General features: G+C 36.4%; 1 protein-coding gene and 1 non-coding gene across 5 annotated transcripts in view; one reads left to right on the top strand and one right to left on the bottom strand.

The window, feature by feature from the left end:
• The window catches only part of LOC115231992, a 424000-nt gene that overhangs the window by 300006 nt on the left and 102263 nt on the right, over window positions 1-21731 (top strand). The window lies entirely within an intron of this gene.
• Window positions 18271-18389, bottom strand: LOC115220805. Its single transcript, XR_003882596.1, has one exon. It is a non-coding gene; the product is annotated as a 5S ribosomal RNA (ribosomal RNA).

Here is a 21731-nt window from a genome sequence, read left to right as displayed (position 1 = left end):
TGTAAACGAGGTAAACAGAAATTGTATAGAAGTTTATCTTGTGTGTGTGTGTGTGCGCGCGTGTTTCTGTCTCTGTATGTGGTTGTTTCTTCATGTTTGTCTCCCTTACCACCAACGCATGACAACTGGTATCGGTTTGGCTACGTCCTCATTACTTGGCAGTTTGTTGAGAAACCGGTAGAATAAGCACTAGATTTTTAAAATAAGTACTCAGGACGATTTGATCGACTAAACCTTGCTATTTCATTGACTAAGCCCTTCGAGGCGATATCCCAGCATGGCCGCATTCCAATGACTGAAACAAGCGAAAGATAAGGAAACAGAATTATGAAGATCTGTAAATTTTTGCCTTAAAATACAGAAATAAGTACATTCATAAATCGTGGGATTTCCATGGGTCTCTCTAATTATAACGATTAACATTTCTTATTTCTTTATTACCCACAAGGAGCTAAACACAAAGAGGACAAACAAGGACAGACAAACGGATTAAGTCGATTGCATCGACCCCAGTATGTAACTGGTACTTAATTTATCGACCCTGAAAGGATGTAAAGCAAAGTCGACCTCGGCGGAATTTGAACTCAGAACGTAGCGGCAGACGAAATACCTATTTCTTTACTACCCACAAGAGGCTAAACATAGAGAGGACAAACAAGGACAGACAAACGGATGAGGTCGATTACATCGACCCCAGTGCATAACTGGTACTTTATTTATCGAAAGGATGAAAGGCAAAGTCGACCTCGGCGAAATTTGAACTCAGAACATAACGGCAGACGAAATACGGCAACGCATTTCGCCCGGCGTGCTAACGTTTCTGCCAGCTTGCCGCCTTAACATTTCTTTTAACACCTAAACACCCGTTGGGTGTCTCTTGTGTATATATGGGGTACCTGGGAAAATATATTGTTTGTTTTGCACATTGGCGTTAAGCGGTATTTGGTGGGGAGTATGAGAATTAAAAATAATTTTGGTAATTAAATGTTTGGTAATGAATCTTATTATTTTTTTTTGTTCTTTTATTTCTAATTAGAAATATTGCTTGGCAACGTAGAAGTCATCGATTATCATGTTCTAATCACCAGAAAGGTCATCAATTAGAATGGTCTAATGATTAATTCAATAGCATGATGCTTCTCCTTACATCTAACTTAATTAACCATGAATAAATAAAAGAAGTTAATTTCACCGGAAACCGAAACTCGTCTTAGCGGTTCTCTTTTTCAGTAGTCACTCATCTTTCTATAGAATCACATTTACTATGTTATTAGCGTGACAGACATACTACATATTGAGATTCGTGCTGTCAGGAAAAGAAGACTGCAGAATAAGAATTTCATTCACTGCTCTATCATTATTAGCTATAAGAACTTTAGTTCTATATGCAACAAATTCCTCTTCACGAATGTATTCCTGACAGAATTCTTCCTCAGAACTGAAGAATCTAAACAATCCCCATTCACCAGCACCTCACTCCATATTGTCTTTTATCAAACCTAAACACATACATTAATCATTTTCAATCCGTTTCGTTTACTCTGTTTAAATATATGTCTGAAGAACTTAGTTAAGTTCTGCCAAAACTTAATTACAGACATGTTGTTCTTGTTGCTACTGCTGCTGCTTCCGCTGTTGTTGTTGTTGTTGTTGTTGTTAACGGTGGTGATGCTGGTGGTGTTAGTGCACTGGTGGTAATGGTGATGGTGGTAGTAATGGTATTGTTGACCGACCTTAGATCAGCTTCTATCAAGAAGACCAGATCAACCTCTGATAATACCATCAATTTTATTTTTATCAGGCATTATGCTCCTAGGAGTACAATTCCAAATATATACGACCTTTTAAAGATGGTAGGAATATTTGGCTGCTATTTCTAGGAAGTCGAGTGACGACTTGACGCTCTCTCATTGGCTCATCAACATAACACATACACATATGGGCTTAAGTAGTGATAGTGGTGGTGTTGGATTTGGTGATGCGCTAGGGCATGAATGAAAAGGCACATGATCATAAGCTTCCTTCGTTACAATCTCGTCTTCTTTTGGGGAAAATCTCTTGGAATCCATTATCCAAAATGTTCTTCCAAAATTTTAAGATGGTAGGGTGAGATTTGAGAGAAAGTTGCTTGCTATTTTTAACAGATTCAATACAAACTATGAACTCCCGAAATGGTTTCATAAAAGTCCATGGGAAACTTAGCCTAAATTTTACGCTAAACTTACACAATATTTGATGTAGATCAAATATATATATATATATATATATATATATATATATATTGTAGATATAGTTCTTTAAACATACGAGATGCATTAGAACCTAAATATTCTGCGTCAAACAAACGCATGGAAATACAGAGAAAACAAATACGAAGAAAAACAAAAACAATGATCAACATTGTGAAGTTAATGAAATACTCCGTTAAGGAAAAGGCAATCTATTGACGTTTCGGAAATTAGTGCGTTGTCAGCGTAAATGGAATTCTGCAATGAAGAGAACTGAACTAGCGTTATAATGTTTATTAATCTATTAATGTAAAGAGTTCACAAGGCGGCGAGCTGGCAGAAAAGTTAGCACGCTGGGCGAAATGCTTAGCAGTATTTCGTGTGTCTTTACGTTCTGAGTTCAAATTCCGCCGAGGTCGATTTTGCCTTTCATCCTTTCGAGGTAGGTAAATTAAGTACCAGTTGCCTACTGAAGTCGATCTAATCGACTGCCCCCTCTCCGAAAATTTCGGGTCTCGTACCCGGAGTAGAAAAGAATATAAACTGTTCCCTTTTTTCTTATGTATTGTACATTTCGCCTGAAATTGCGTTTTCTCGCCGTCTTCAGATGTTGATGATAACATATGCGCATGTGCATAATATGTGTGCGTGTGGCTTTAGTTATAAATGTATGTGTGTATATAAGAGTGTGTAGATAAATAATAAAAAATGGAACTAATGACATACTTTATTTAAAATCTTTACAGCTGTTTCGACACATTCTCACACCTTTAGTACATTGGTGAGATTTAATTAATGTAACGCATCCAAGGACGAGCTTTGCAAAGCATTCTTCAAGGTTTTACCCGAATATTACTTAGAAGCATGTAAAGGTAGGTACCGACGAGAACAGGTGTAGTTCTCGGGTCACTATCGGTCTCGTTTGCTAAGTTACGGGGACGTAAACAAACCAACACTGGTTATCAGATGGTAGTAACGACAAACACCAACACACAAACACATATACGTAGATATATATACTCACACACACATATATATTTATATCTTTATTCAAAACCGACGGGTTTCCACTCAGTTTATGTCTACAATTCAGAAGGCATTGGTCGGCATGGATTATAGAGCTTTTGTTGAAAACGCTTGATTGAGATGCTGTTTAATGGGACTGAACCCAAATCCACATGGTTGCAAAGCCTTTTTTTTTTTTTTACCACACAGCCATATCGGCAACATTACCAACACTCACGACTACCTGGCGATGCACGTTAAGAAGGAAAAGAAGAGGAAGGCAACTTATGACGCTAATCCAATCCGAATCGAATCAGGGCATGTATTTGTAAATATGTGTATTTCTGTGTTTGCCTGCGTAGGCCTGTGTTTTACGTATTGCCGTAGCTTTACCGAAAAATATATTATTACATAAATACAGGGTGTGCATGTGTTTGTAGAGAGAGAGAGAGAGAGAGAGAGAGAGACAGACAGACAGGGAGAGCTATGTTAAACCTGCAATCTTTTAAAGTAAGTATTCATTATAGATATATTTACCTGACGAATTCACTAAATCACAAATATAATATATACGTGTGTGTGTATACGTGTGTGTACACGAACTAAATGCATATATATATAGAGACAGAGATAGATATATGGATATATAGATTTTAGAGAGAGAGAGATACATACATATATATAGCATGTGATCAAGTATATATATATGTGATCACATATATATATGTATGCATGCATGTATGTATATATTCATTCATATACACACATATATATATACATACATATGTACATATATATGTATACATACATATGCACATATATATGTATACATATATGTACGTATATATATATATGTATATATATATGTATATGTATATATGTATATATGTATATATGTATATGTATATATGTATATATATATATGTCTATATGTGTGTATATATATATATGTCTATGTGTATATGTCTATATATGTATATATATATATATATATGTATATGTGTATATATATATGTATATATATATATGTACACATACATTAATGTATGTGTATGTGTATACATAAATATATATGTTTATATATATATGTTTATATATCTATGTATATGTATATATATATATTCATATATATATATATATATATACATGCATATATACGTACACGTATGTATATCAACACTGAAAGAAAGACCGCTCTCGGCGAAACTTGCAAGTCACAGTTACTTTTTTCTCTTCAATAAATATCAAGATTCTACTTTAAGTCATTTGCACAGTTAACGTTTCATAATATTTTCGTTATTTTTTTTTCTTTTGTATTATTTACCTTGTGTAACGATTAATTCATAACGTGTGCTTCTCCATACGTATATCCACCACTGATAACACACACTTATATATATATATATATATACACATATATATTTGTGTGTGTGTGTATGTCTATATATTATATATGGTAGATATACACACATATAGAAATTGATGTTTATGTGCGTTTAGTGTGTATGTGTATTTATTAGAAATGACACGGAAATATATTTGTATATATTCATTTTTCCATATGTCAAGCAGTAAGTGGTAAAAAATAGAAAAAAAAATGTTACGAACTTACAGTATTGAAAATATTTTATCATCTCTATTTGTTATTATGTGACTTCTGGCATATATACAAATATATTCTTGTGAGGATATGTGTGTATATTCACATATTACATATAGATAAATACCTGCATGTACTTAGATGCGTGTGTGTGTATATATATGTATGTATATGTATATATGTATATGTATATGTATATATGTATGTATGTATGTATGTATGTATGTATATATATATATTATATATATATATATATATATATATGTATGTATGTATGTATGTATATAAATGTGTGTGTTTGTGTGTGCAAGAAAGCCTGCATACAAAGGTACGGATCACCTCTCGCGTGTTCATAGTGTTTATATCGTTGTGTGAAAGTAAGATTGCTTGTCGAGGTTTATTAAGGTGATACCTTTATATACCCTGCATTTGCTTACGTGCATATGTGTGTATAATGTGTATATATATATATATATTTATATTTATATATATATATGTGTGTGTGTGTGTGTGTGTGTGTGTGTGTGTGTATGTGTGTATATGTATATATATGTGTGTGTGTGTATGTGTGTGTGTATATATATGTGTGTGTGTGTGTACATATATGTGTGTATATGTATATATATATATTTGTATATATGTATGTATGTATGCGTACATACACACATGTATACATTTATATGTGCATATATATATTTATGTACATGTATGTGATCATGTATGTATGTACATAATGTAATGCATGCTAGTGTGTGTATCTGTGTATGTATACATGTGGGTATATATACATATTATACACACACATGTGGGTATGCGTATGTATATGTGCCTGTGCGCGCTCTTGCGCCTGTGTATGCGTTTATCTGTATTGAAATATCGCTATTCTCATCATGTATGAATACATATCTTTATTCATATATATATATATATATATACATGTCTGTGTGAGTGCGTTCAAATATGTGTGTGTGTGTGTGTGTGTGTATGTGTGCATTTTTATTCGCTTGTATTAATGAAAGGCGTACAAATGCAGACTCAATTATATGTGTATATAAAGAGAGGAAAAAAATAGACACAGAGGCGAATTAAGTGTTTTCTTTATCGTTTAGTTCCATTTTACAATGAATGCAGTAAAATCTTTGTAGTTTACATTTAATACAACCTATATAATAGATGTATTTATTGAAGTTATAAGCTGTCAATGTGGAAAGTTTTATGCTATCCGTATTTGAGTTAAATTGTTGTTGATAGCCTGACAGCATTTTGTATTTAAATAATCTGCAGAAAAATTTCCTTAATATACGTGTGTGTGTGTGTATGCATATATGTATGCATTTATGTTTGTGTATAGGTATATGAATATATATATGTGTGTGTGTGTGTGTGTGTGTGTGTGTGTGTGTGTGTGTGTGTGGAGGCGCAATGGCCCAGTGGTTAGGGCAGCGGACTCGCTGTCGTAGGATCGCGGTTTCGATTCCCAGACCGGGCGTCGTGAGTGATTATTGAGCGAAAACACCTAAAGCTCCGGCAGGGGATGGTGGCGATCCCTGCTGTACTCTTTCGCCACAACTTTCTCTCACTCTTTCTAAAACAATGCGAAGCGCATTGTGACCAGCAATGTGTAGGAACATCTGATAGTCTGGTCAGTCACGGTGATCACGCTGATATATATAAGGCGGGCTGGCAGAAACGTTAGCAAGCCGGGCGAAATGCGTAACCGTATTTCGTCCGCCGTTACGTTCTGAGTTCAAATTCCGCCGAGATCGACTTTGCCTTTCATCCTTTCGGGGTCGATTAAATAAGTACCAGTTACGCACTGGGGTCGATATAATTGACTTAATCCGTTTGTCTGTCCTCGTTTGTCTCCTCTGTGTTTAGCCCCTTGTGGGTAGTAAAGAAATAGGTATTTCGCCTGCCGCTACGTTCTGAGTTCAAATTCCGCCGAGGTCGACTTTGCCTATCATCTTTTCTGGGTCGATAAATTAAGTACCAATTACGCACTGGAGTCAATGTAATCGACTTAATCCGTTTGTCTGTCCTTGTTTGTCCCTTCTGTGTTTAGCCCCTTGTGGGTAATAAAGAAATAAGTATTTCGTCTGTCTTTATGTTCTGAGTCAAATTCCGCCGAGGTCGACTTTGCTTTTCATCCTTTCGGGGTTGATAAATTAAGTACCAGTTGCGTACTGGGGTCTATCTAATCGACTGGTCCTCTCCCCAAAAATTTCGGGCCTTGTGCCTATGGTAGAAAAGAATATATATATTTTGAAGGGTTAGTTGAGCAAACCGATCCCGGAAGTATGGAAGTATATATATGCTCATATAGCATATTACAGGCGCAGGAATGGCTACGCGGTAAGAAGTTTGCTTCCCAACCATACGGTTCCTGGTTCAGTCCCAATGCCTGGCACCCTGAACATGTATCTTCCACTCTAGCTTCGGTCCGACCAAAACTTTGTGAGTGGATTTGGTGGGCGGAAACTGAAAGAATCCCGTCGTATATATGCGCGCTCGCGTTTTGTGCGTGTGTCGGTGCATGTATGTGTGTGCGCCTGTGTGTTTGTTTGTACCCTGCCATCGCTTGACAACCGGTGTTGGCGTGTTTACGTTCCCGTAGTCTAACGGTTCGACAAAAGAGACCGATAGAATACCAGGGTTTTTAAAAGTAAGTACTGCGATCGATTCGTTCAATAAAATGAAATTCTTGAAGGCGTTGCTGCAGCATGGCCGCACTTCTGTGAAACAAGAAAAAGATTGAGAGAGAGAGAGAGAGAGAGAGAGGAGAGAGATTACTACATGCTGTGGGAAACTCTTCGAGTTCTCTTCGTTTGAGTTCTCTTCTTTCGGCAAGTCCTGAAAAGGAAACATCGCGTAAGATTTTGTATTTAGTTTTAGTGAGACTCTTTTACTCGTTTACTCGTTTCAGTCATTTGACTGCGGCCATGCTGCAGCACCGTCTTTAGTCGAGCAAATCGACCCCAGGACTTATTCTTTGTAAGCCTAGTACTTATTCTATTGGTCTCTTTTGCCGAATCACTAAGTTACGGGGACGTAAACACACCACCATCGGTTGTCAAGCGATGTTGGGGGGACAAACATAGACACACACATACATACATATACATATATACATATATATATATATATATGACGGGCTTCTTTCAGTTTCCGTCTGCCAAATCCACTTACAAGGCCTTGGTCGGCCCGAGGGTATAGTAGAAGACACTGGCCGAAGGTGCCACGCAGTGGGACTGAACCCGGAACCATGTAGTTGGTAAGCAATTTACTTAACACACAGCCACTCCTGCGCCTAAGAGAGTTGATAAGTATATGTTAAACTGTATATGTTCCACATTTACCTGTTATTTATTTATTACAAATGTGTTAATTTCGTTAAATCATACATACCTGGAAATACACACATACATGCACAAATATATTATGCATAGACATATACACTAATCGCGGGCGTTACGTTTTACAATATTCCCATAGATGTAATTAAAATCTAAAAAAGGTATCGGCCTCAGAAGCTCGGGTTTACTGAGGAGTCCGCGATATAAATTTACATATCTCTCTTTTTACTCTTTTACTTGTTTCAGTCATTTGACCGTGGCCATGCTGAAGCACTGCCTTTATTCGAGCAAATCGACCCCAGGACTTATTCTTTGTAAGCCTAGTACTTATTTTATTAGTCTCTTTTGCCGAACCGCATAGTGACGGGGACGTAAACACACGAGCATCGGTTGTCAAGCGATGTTGAGGGACAAACACAGACACACAAATATATATACATATATACGACGGGCTTCTTTCAGTTTTCTGCCTGCCAAATCCATTCACAAGGCTTTGGTCGGTCCGTGGTTAGAGTAGAAGACACTGCCCAAGGTACCACGCAGTGAGACTGAACCCGGAACAATGTGGTTCGTAAGCAAGCTACTTACCACACAGCCAAAAAAATCCGCGATGTACTGAGTGCGCGATAGGTGGACCGCGATATGGTGAGGGATTACTGTATACATGTACGCGTTTGCCTGTAATTTTTTATTTAAAAATCGAGTGCTCAATACGCATCTGTGTTAAAAGTATATAGAGTGTGTTGTTATTGTGTATTAATAATTCCGGTAAATTACTTCAAAGCTGACCGTTTCGTGCGGTCGATGTTGGTTCACGAAATTGAACGGAAAGATGAACCAGAACTGTACCTCCAAGGTTCCTCTGCGTCTGTTTCCTGCATTTATGTGTGTGCGTGTGTGTGTGTGTGTGTGTGTTTGTGTGTGTGTGCATGCGCTTGTGTGCACGTGCATCTGTGTTTATAAATTCACACACAATTTTACATATGTACATACACATTTATATATAGAAACATGTATACATTGTTATGTAGAGAAAGATAAATACATAGAGAGAGAGAGACATAGACAGAGACAACGAAATGAACGAACGAACGAAGGAACGAAAGAAAGAAGGAAGGAAGGGGTGTGAGAGAAGGAAGGAAGGAAGGATAGTGAGGGAAGGAGAACGAGAGAAGGAAATGTACCATCATAACCTTTGAATGTGCAATAATAGATGACGATTTAGTTATCAACAAAGCGACTGGTTTTATACAGAGAAAAGGTACGTTCTTTCTATTCATTAGTTTCTCGGTATATATATATGTGTGTGTATGTGTATATATGTATATATTTATGTATATATATATGTATATATTTATGTATATATATGTATATGTATATATTTATATATGTATATATGTATATGTATATATTTATATATGTATATGTGTATATGTATATATTTATATATGTATATATATGTATATATATGTATATAATTATGTATATATTATGTATATATATATGTATATATCTATGTATATATATGTGTATATATCTATGTATATATATGTATATATTTATGTATATATATGTGTATATATTTATATATGTATATGTATATATGTATGTATATATATATGTATATATGTATATGTATATATATATATGTGTATATGTATGTATATGTGTATATGTATATATTTGTATATGTATATATATATATGTATATATTTGTATATGTATATATATATATATATAGTATATATATGTGTGTATATATATGTATATATTTGTATATATGATTATATATGTATATATGTATGTATATATGTGTTGAGAAGAAATACATTAAATTATTTCAATATGATCATACTGAATAGCTGATCGTTTCATTCAAAGGAACAACTTTTGATTTGTCGATATTCAATATAACTATTCATTTTGTATCAATATAGTTTATTGAATTTCTAAGTATTTTGTATTTTATTTTCTTGAAGAATGTGCCAATGTGTTTGATATTTACCATTTTCAAGAATTTCTACAAAATAATGAGTTCATTTTTGAGACATTCTCGGCACGCACAAAAAAAAGAAAGCTACGGATTCATCAAGTCAAAAGTGACTTCGCAACTTCACTTAAGATATAATTTCATTCGGTTTTCACTGAAACCCCATTGAAATATATCTTGTTTGGATTAGTTTGCAGTAATCTTGTTATAACTTTCCGGTGGTCGCTATTGTTTTTGTTTCACTTGAAACAATAACTAAGTAATTATATTGTTTCGGGAAAATAGTACGATATACTTACATGTACTTCTTTACCGATGAAATCTGCTTTCAAATAAGCGAATTTCTGCTTGGTTCAGCTTAAACCAGCCTCTAACGGCGCCTGATATTATCAGCAAACAACCAACTGTAAACCATAACCAAAAATTAACAACTTCGTACGCTTAATTACTGATTCAGACAGAGGTATATATACATAAATATATACATATACATATATATACATAATTATATACATATATATATACATACATATACAAATATATACATATATACATATACAAATATATACATATATACATATACACATATATACTTCTGTCTTTCCTATCATTATCAATGCGTTAACAACAGTGAATAATATCACACTGGTAAAATATATATTAAGATTAGATGGTTCCGGGTTCAGTCCCACTGCGAGGCACCTTGGGCAAGTGTCTTCTACAATTGCCTCGGGCCGACCAAAGCCTTGTGAGTGAATTTCGTAGATGGTAACTGAACGGCATTTCGTCCGTCTTTACCTTATAACTATACTCAAACACATCGTTCTGTACGTGAAGACGGGACTTTCTAGGTGCAGGCATGGCTGTGTGGTAAAAAGCTTGCTTCCCAACCACATGGTTCCTAGTTCAGTCTTATTGCATGGCACCCTGGGCGAGTGTCTTCTACTATAGCCTCGGGCCAACCAAAACCATGTGCATGCATTTGTGTGTGTGTTGTGTGTGTTTTGTTTGTCCCTTACCACCGCTTGACAATGGATGTTGATGTGTTTATGTCACCGTAACTTAGCGGTTCGACAGAATAAGTGCCAAGCTTTAAAAAATATATGTACTGAAGTCGATACATTCGAGTAAAAATTCTTCAAGGCTCTGCCCCAGAATGGCCGCAGTCTAATGGCTGAAACAAGTAAAAGATAAAAAAGAAATAGGATATAGCTGCAATAAATTTTAACTGTACTCTATATTTCTATTTCTGTGTGGCTGTAATCCATTATAAAATCGAAAACTAAGACTGTTCTCACGTCAGTAATTTATTTATATTCTTACCTTTAGATTTCTAACCCAGAGGATTCCAGACTGTCGCAGCTCTGAAATGTAGCAATAATAATCGCCTAAGTTTGTCTCGAAATTAAGTTAAATCTGATCAATTGTTTATAAATATTTTGGCTGTGAAATATATTTGAAATTTGACAGGCCTATCTTGATAACGTGTAATATAATATTGAATTACCTACTTATTAATTTCGTTAATTTTATGTTCGATAAAATGGATAAGTTTTTATTTACAGAAGAAATTCTGTCGAAGATAATAACTGCCAAAATCAACTGGACGTAGTGTTGACATGAAATTCTTCGAATGATGCCAAATATTCAGGAATATTGTTCTTCACATTAAACTCGTGTATCCTACCGAATTATTGGTACCGCGACACGCACAAGTGAAGGAAGATGAAATTTTAATAACATTTTTGCTAGGGTCGTTAGCCAAAAAGACGCCTGGACATACAACGGCTGCAGGGAAAAAATGGCGAGGGGAAAATATGGTACGATGGATAGTGCCTTCTTGCTCAATGAATACATCCAGAAAATGGCAAAAAAAAAGAGGAACTTAAGTGTGTATCTTGCTACAATAGAAAGTGGGACTTTCAAATGTCCACAAAAGAGTTGAAAGAACCCCTAATGGGTGCATGGACGTTGTCCTTATACTGAGATGGGAATGTATATCTATTAACGTTTAGGACCGAGAGAGATGAAAAGATAAGCGAAGTTGGTGCTGTCCAATGGTTGGTGTCGTAGAATAACAAGGGTGGTGGAAGGGTCGTGAATTAGGGAATTGGTAGAATCATTTGACTATTAATTTGCGTTCACATTTGTGATACAGTGAAGGATAGTAGTGAACGCGAAGGTAACATCAAATAACGTTGTCAGGTTTGAAAAGACAAGAAAGTTCTGTTAACTCTGAAGAAGACAAGGTTATCTTGAAATCGGATCTCATTGTCCGGGATGAAAAGAAATCAGTTAGGATAATCGTTTGGGGAGAAGGCCCAATTACTGAAAGAGTTATCTTTCTTTTATTTTTTACTTGTTTCAGTCATTAGACTTCGGCCCGAGGCTAAAGGTGAAGACACTCGCTCAAGGCGCCACACAGTGGGACTGAACCCGGAACCATGTGGAGATTTTTATACCCGAAAGAGCCGGTAATTCGGAGAGAAAGAGGAAATGGTTGACAATAAGAGATGGACCAACAGCAACAGCATATCCTTACTTTGGAAACTACTGTTTTCAAATTAGTGCCGATCTCAGTTCCGAGAATAGTAAAAAAGACTTGTCCCTTTCACGGTTTCTAGGGCCAACAGCCAGGGAGCCCAAGGGCTCCTTCCTAAGGGAACCACCCCACCATTTTGCGAATATGATGAGTATATTAAGTATAGAGAATAGTAGAAAATTGTCCCGAATGGAAAACAGTGGAAAAGAAGGGGCGAATGAAATGAGTCCAAAATAAAGGCGTGAAAGACCAACGAAAAGGATGTTACGGGGTCACATTGAGGAGGAAAAAATACGACGAAAATTCAAAAAGACTCACACTTTCTAAATGAAATTGGGAAAATGGAAACTGTGCGGAAGCCGGCTAGATAGATTGTACGTGTAATTGAAATGATACGGATTTGTTACACGCACAGCTTCACTCTAATCTTGCCTGAGAATTACATTAAAGGTACACGTGTCTCTGGAATACTCAGCCACTTACACGTGATCTCAGGAGCACGTAACTCAGTATCATGCTAATCTTGCCGGTGAATTACATTAAAGGTACACGTGTCTCTGGAATACTCAGCCACTTACACGTTATCTCAGGAGCACGTAACTCAGTATCATGCTAATCTTGCCTGTGAATTACATTAAAGGTACACGTGTCTCTGGAATACTCAGCCACTTACACGTTAACTCAGGAGAGGAGCAGGTAACTCAGTATCATGCTAATCTTGCCTGAGAATTACATTAAAGGTACACGTGTCTCTGGAATACTCAGCTACTTACACGTTATCTCAGGAGAGGAGCACGTAACTCAGATAATCGAACAACCGAATCCTCGTCGTCGAACGACGAAGATCCACCAGCACGTGCAGTTATATTTTTTTAATTTTTTTTTATTTCACAGAGCTTACTTCGCATTATGATTTAAGCTGTGGGCAGTCTTTTATGAATTTTTTCGAAATGTTTAAACTTTGAATATCTCATATCAATTTCCTCGACGTCTTTACTTCATTTTTTTTTTTTTTATTCCCTCGATTAAAATAAATATTTTTTTTTTTAGCAAGAAAGCCACAAATAACACTTGAAAGTAACTGCCAAGATTTTATTTTCCATCTAAGTGATGTTTTTGATATTGGTTTGTTCGAGCAACTGCACATGTCTCTCATTCATCATCACAAGCAGTTCTACATGTGAAATGTGTATTTTCTTTTTTTATTCTTTTACTTGTTTCAGTCATTTGACTGCGGCCATGCTGGAGCACCGCCATTAGTCGAACAGATCGGCCCCAGGACTTACACTTTGTAAGCCTAGCACTTATTTTATTTGTCTGCTTGCTGAACCGCAAAGTTACGGGGACGTAAGCAGACTCACGTCGGTTGGCAAACACATATATATTCTTTTATTCTTTTACTTGTTTCACTAATTTGACTGCGGCCATGCTGGAGCATCGCCTTTAGTCGAACAGATCGTCCCCACGACTTATTCTTTGTAAGCCTAGCACTTATTCTATCGGTCTCTATAGCCAAACCGCTATGTTACGGGGACGTGACCAAACCCACATCGGTTGTCAAGCGATGGTGGAGGGATAAACACAGAAACACAAGCATATATATTCTTTTATTTGTTTCAGTCATTTGACTGCGGCCATGCTGGAGCACCGCCTTTAGTCGAACAGATCGGCCCCAGGACTTACACTTTGTAAGCCTAGCACTTATTCTATCGGTCTCTATTGCCGAACCGCTAAGTTACGGGGACGTAACCACACGACCATCGGTTGTCAAGCGATGTTGGGGGGACAAACACAGACACACAAGCATACACACACACGCATATACTCTTTTATTCTTTTACTTGTTTCAGTCATTTCACTGCGGCCACGCTGGAGCATCGCCTTTAGTCGAACAAATCGTCCCCAGCACTAATTTTGCCGAACCGCTAAGTTACGGGGACGTAACCACACCCACATCGGTTGTCAAGCGATGGTGGAGGGATAAATACAGAAACACAAGCATATATATTCTTTTATTTGTTTCAGTCCTTTGACTGCGGCCATGCTGGAGCATCGCCTTTAGTCGAACAGATCGGCCCCAGAACTTACACTTTGTAAGCCTAGCACTTATTCTATCGGTCTCTATTGCCGAACTGCTAAGTTACGGGGACGTAACCACACTCACGTCGGTTGTCAAGCGATGGTGGAGGGACAAACACAGACACCCAAGCATACACACACATATATATTCTTTTATTCTTTTAATTGTTTCAGTCATTTGACTGCGGCCATGCGCCTTTAGTCGAACAAATCAACCCCAGGACTTATTCTTGTAAGCTTAGCACTTATTATATCGGTCTCTTTTGCCGAACCGTTTGTTACAGGGACGTAACCAAACCAGCATCTGTTGTCAAGGGATGTTGGTGGGGTGGGGTCAAACACAGACACACAAACATATACACACGCATACATACATACATATATATATATATATATATATATTATATATATATATATATATATATATATATATATACGATGGGCTTCTTTCAGTTTCCGTGTACCACATCCACTCACAAGGCTTTGGTCGGCCCAAGCCTATAGCAGAAAACACTTGCCCAAGGTACCACGCAGTGAGACTGAAACCGGAACTATGCGGTTGGCAAGCAAGCTATTTACCACACAGCCACTCCTGTATGCCCAATATTAAATGTTACTCAGAGTATACATTATTCGTGGTGATGGTCATGGTGATAGAGGTGACGGTGATGGTGCTGTAAGTTAGTAAAGATTGTTTCTTTTTTTTACTATCGATGTGTATTTAACGTAGCAAAGATGTAGAGTTTTAAACGTGATGGTCATATTTTTTTTGCTTCTTTTTTCCTCACTTTCTCTTCAGCTACTACACTACTACTCCTACAACCACTACTACTCCTACTCCTACTACCATTACTTCCAGTAGTAGTAGTAGTAGTAGTGGTGGTGGTGGTAGTAGTTATGGTGGTGGTGGTGGTGGTGGTAGTAAAGGTTGCTCTATTGGGAGAATCGTTTAAGTACTGGACAAAATGCCTTGAGGTATTGGTTCTGGCCCTTTACGCTCTGAGTTTAGATTCCGCCTGAGTTAAGATCAAAATCCGTTGTTGTTGTTGTTGCTGTTGCTGTTGCTGTTGCTGTTGTTGTTGTTGTTGCTGTTGCTGCTGCGGTTCTTGTTGTTGTTGTTCTTCTTCTTCTTCTTCTTCTTCGAGACTGACTCTGCATTTCAGCCAGTCGGATTCGATAAAATAAGTACCAGTTGAGCACTTGAGTCGATTTAATTGACTTATCCACTATCCTGAAACTGCTGGCGTTGTGCCTAAATTTGAAGCCATTATTGTTATTATTAAATCTCCCTCTTTTATTCCTCCCTCCTCGGTGTTTATATTTATCATTTTTTTATGCTAGGCTTTCATTCTCATTTCAAAATCTGATGCATTTTTAAACATACTCTATCCACGAAACAAAATCAAGTTATTCAGAGAGAACTCACAAAATAAGCTTCAGTAAATATTCCAACTGCTTTTGGTGCGTATATATTTGTATACACACACACACACGCGCACACAAACGTACTGAAACTATAACGGCCTCTATTCGTGTGTGTACGTATCCATATACAACAGTTAACATAGAAAGTGTTATCCAATTCCGTTTTCGAAAAGCAGTTCCTTGTTTGTCTTTTTCAATCAGGACACTTGTTTTAAATAATCTCTTGTCGTCCTATAAAACACACTGATGTGAATTAATTGCTTTTCTTGTGGAATTTATTGACCCAAACATCAAACGCAAAGAAGAAATACATTATGCACAATCTAAATGTAAGGCTATCATTCTCTCTAATTTTGTTCGTTTTTAGTATTTAAAACACGAAACTACTTTATGGAAATGGTGCATTAAGAAACAAACATTTTCGCTGATTTATTCTTGCCTCGAGCAACAAAAAGCACTAAAGATCTTTGAGCTTATTTCCTATTACTCTAAAATGAATTTCTATCGGGCTTTCGAGAAAATGTTATCACAATTATTTTCCTAAAGAATTCGTTGCTTATTTTTAATTCATCTATTACGGATCATTTTCCGCGATAGAAGTGTAGATTTTGCAAATGCATAAATTAGTAGTTTATTTAATTACATATATATGTATATATATATCTATGTATATATATATATATATATATATATAAGAAATTAAAAAAGGAAAATACGCACACTTACATAGTTTTAATATATCGACCGGTTTCGCTATCGCTATTCATGATATTATATTTTACTTATTTGAATATATATATTTTTTTAAGAAGAAATTTGGTGCATGTTGTGTCCATATATATATATATATTATATATATATATATATATATATATATATATATATATATATATATAAAATGTGCGCCATGATTTAAATGTAAAAATAAGGATTCTTTTACAGCAAAGATTCTTCTAATTTCAAAGAAATACTAAGTAAATATACAGGGTGGGGCAGAGAGAACAGGCTTTTTTGAAAAATTCACAAAATCGTTAATTTTAGCTGTAAACAAATTTTATTGACATCAATATGCTTGTATTGAATTAGCATTTGTCAAAATTAAGTGTGGAAAACATCCATCATGTAATTCCGTTTTCATTGATTCATTTGTGAAGATGTTCTTGGAAGTTGGCTTCCAGTCTCTCCGGCATTGCTCTCTGCATAGTTCCATGGTTTCAACTGTTGCCTAACGACCAATTTGTACGGGTAGAAATGAAGGTCTTCATGCAATATATGCCATACCGATCGATTACCGATGCCAAGTTCAGTGGTATGCCTCCGAGCAGAGCGATTCGGAATCCGTATCAAAGCTTCTCTGACGTGTTGCACATTTTCTGGGATCCGTGCCGTTCGAGGCGCCCCCACCAGTCTCCTATACATTAGTGTAGCTCGTGTACGAAATGCATTCACCCAACGTAAGATTGTGTTACGGATGGGAACAGCCTGATTTCGGTGAATGTTGAAGTGACGCCGAAAATCACGCTGGATTGCTGTGACGGATTCGTTATTCTTCACGTAACTGTCGTAGGCAAATACACAATGTTCTATTGTCCTTGGCGCCATGGCTTCACCTGAAAAAAATACAAATAAGGCTAAGTCAACACGGACCGAATGGTATATGTCGGATATATGTCCCTCCCACTGGGGCTGAATAATAGGCATTTCAAAAACGTCCGTCCCCCTTGCCCCATCCCGCAAGTCAAATCCAAATGCAACATATTTTTTTATATTCTATTTGCTTTAGTCCCTAGGCTGCAGCCATGCTGGAGCACCACCTTTAGGAATTTTTAGTCAAATGAAACGTCGCGTTTTTATATCTGGTTCTTATTCTATCGGTCTTTTTTGATGAACCGCTAAGTTACCTCGACGTAAACATGCCAGCACCGGTTGTCAAACAGTGGTGGGAAACAAACACAGACAGAAACACACACACACATGTATATATATTCTTTTATATGTTTCAGGCCAATGACTGTGGCCATGCTGGAGCACCGCCATTAAATGTGTGATGCTTACAGCACCTAGGTTTCCCAAGCGGTCTCCCATCTAAGTACTAACTAGGCTCGACGTTGCTTAACTTCGGTGATCGGACGAGAACCGGTGCTTTCAACGTGATATGGCCATATATATATATATATATATACACACACGACGGGTTTATTTCAGTTTCCGTCTACCAAATCCACTCACAAAGCTTTAGTCGGCCTGTGATTATAGTAGAAGATACTTGCCCAAGCTGTCACGGAGTAGGATTGAACCCGAAATCCTGTGGTTGAGAAGCAAGCTTCTTACAACAAAGCTACGCCAGTTATTTATCAGATCAGTTAGGATTTTGGTGGAAAATTGTAAATTCTCGATATCCAAAGAAATGTAAGAAAGCAGTGAATACGAATTGAATTCACTTCATTTCTAACGTGATTTTATGTAGAGCTCTGGTTCTATTGAAACGGTGGAATCGTAGATTCACATATACCAGCATTGCAAACTTCCTTCTCATTATCCTACCATTATGATGATCTCAAATGAATTGAAAAAAAAAAGCTACAGATTTAATTAAGAATAAGAGTTTTAATATATAAAGAATATTATTTATAATTGAATATGCATTAAGCCTACAATATTCCAAACAAATATCTTAAAATACTTTTAGAATATTTTCATATAAAATAAAGCATCACAATAGAATGAATGAGTTGTGTCTGCAAACAATAGAAACAGTGGGAAAATACAGGAAGCAGTTTATTCATTGTTTTGCGTTTGTTTTGGATAAGTGTGTTTTTTTGTTGTTGTTTTTTTCTTTTTCCAATAATATCTAGAAAATTGTTTACGTTATTATATGAGTTCTTTCTTCGAAATCATCCGGCTCTATTATACTTCTATAAGATAATTCTTTTTCAATCCCTTCCAAAGTTGTCTCAAAATATCTAGATTATTTTCTTATCTTATTCCCAAACCAGAGTTTGTAATTCAGATATATTCTTATCCTTTAATACACTGTTTGAGAAATGAAATGTCTCTAGAATAATGTTATTTGGCAACCTCAAAATTTACTAGTTTACTTAATAGATTTTCTCTAACTGTCACTGTGAAATGTGAATGTTACCAAAGCACTGTACTCTAGAAAACGTAAAGAAGGCATAAACATAAGACCATAACACTTTTTTTTCTTTGATAATTAAGAATGGTTCACCATAATCTTTCTCGGCTGCTAATCCATGCAACAGATCAAGGTCTCAAGAACGTTAATCAAGAAAACTTGCTTAAAACACATTTTCGGCGATCTGGAGTTGAAATAATAATTCGAAAAAGAAAAGAAGAGGGGGGGACTGAAAATATTGTAAGGCCATAGCGTGCGAAAGAACATTCGATTCTAAAGTGATTATTTACGGAATAACATTGATCCACTTTGACAGGTGCAGAAGAAAAAGCTATTATATTTATATCAAACAAAACGAAGAAAGTATTTTTATTTCAAAATGCCTGACGTAAATCAATTTCATATTTACTTTCTCTATTTATCATGACGACTGCTAAAACGGAGATAAAGCGTTGTAAAGCAGCCATATTAGTAATATCAACGATACTTCGAAAAATACTTAGTGTGATCAGTCATATTATAAGTAGCAGCGGTCTTATTTCTAAGCTCTTCGGAGAACAAGAAACACAACTAGATTCAGCTTGAAATGAATGAAAAAGCACTTTAAGAGGGTAGTCGTTTACGAAATCAAATTTTGGATGAGGACAATATATATATATATATATATATATATATATACGATGAAGATCTTAATATCAACAACTAAAAAATGGGCGTTCACTGACGAAATGGAAAATTCAGGTACATCAATGAGAGATAAATAAATAGATATTACGTAGGTAGGTAGGTAGGTAGGTAGGTAGAGAGAGATAGAGAGGTAGGTAGGTAGGTAGGTAGGTACATAGATGGGTAGGTAGGTAGGTACATAGATAGATATGTTTCTTTATTAGCCACACAAGGCTGAACACAGACGGGACAGATTACAAAGTAGAGCTTTTCTTTTTGGAGAGAAAAAAATGTGGGGTAGGTTATCGATCAAAAGGGATCGTAAAAAGGAAAGAGAAAAAAACGATCAATAGGGATCGTGTATCACAGAAATGTCATGATGTAAAGTGTAAAGGGGGGAAACAGATAAGGTTTTTTCCGTGGAAAGAAAAGCCTACGGAAAAGACCACGGTAACCTCGGTCAATAATGTCACATGTTAACACAGATGGGTAGACAGATAAGTACGTGTGTGTGTGTGTGTAATGGTAGATTCTCGTAATCCGAGAAAGACGCTTCTGCAGCTTCTTGCTGGACAACCGGCGCAGATGATTTGTTTCATTAGCTCACTCTCTCCATCAAATCGACAGGTGCACAGTGTGCCACACGACGGGGGTCGAAGCGATCGCAGAGCAACGTGAGATAAAAGGTTTTGCTAATGAACACAACACACCGCCCAATCGGGAAATCGAACTCGTGATTTCTCAATCGTGAGGAAAACAGCCTAACCAGTAGGCCACGTGCCTCATATATGTGTGTGTGTGTGTGTGTGTGTGTGTGTGTGTGTGTGTGTGTGTGTGTGTGTGTATTTCCATTTGAAAATGTAACCATGTGAATCGTTGGCGATTTTTCCCCCGTCTTCCTTTTCTATTGGACTTTCCTCTGTTTCTGAAGAAGAGCTTTGCTCGAAACGTTAAACCTCTTTTCTTTCCTTCCCTGGGCGTATGTTAATACTTTGCATATACCACGTCCTCGCGTTCTTTTTTTGTGCTTGTTCTTCGCTTTTTGGATTTATTATATATATATATATATGTACATACACATATATGTACACACACACACATATATATATACATATATACGTGTGTGTATATATATATATGTGTGTGTGTGTGTGTACACATACATATACACACACATATATATATACACAAATATATATATATATATATATATATATATATACGTATATATACATATATATATGCGCACACATGTATATACATACACACACACACATATATACTTGTTTTTTATGTGAAATTATATTTAAAACCAATACTTTTCGAGAAAGCACTTCTTTAACCTTTACATGGAAAATGTTAACAGTAACTTCGAAGTGTCGGCTTCCTTACTGTCATCAGACTGTTTGTTAATAGTAAGCCTAAACTTCGAAGTGACTGTCGAATATATTTTCTAATGAATATGTGAGAAAGAGGGGGAGGGAGAGAAAAAGAGAGGAGAAAGAGAGTTATAGTGACAGTATATAAAAAGAGAAAAACACGGGTGAGGGCGATAGACGAGCATTCATAGATGAAATTTGTGTGCGCGCTTGCGTGCGTGCGTGTGTGCTTATGCATATTCCATATTGATTTCTCTCTACATTTTTTCTTTTTTTCGCAACTTGAATTACAACTTGTGCTCCTCCTTCTACTCCTCCTACTTCTCCT

The sequence above is a fragment of the Octopus sinensis genome, linkage group LG1 (assembly GCF_006345805.1).
Source record: "Octopus sinensis linkage group LG1, ASM634580v1, whole genome shotgun sequence".
NCBI lineage: Eukaryota > Metazoa > Mollusca > Cephalopoda > Octopoda > Octopodidae > Octopus > Octopus sinensis.
Note: the sequence above shows the minus strand (reverse complement) of the source record. Positions and strands in the feature narration are given on the sequence as shown.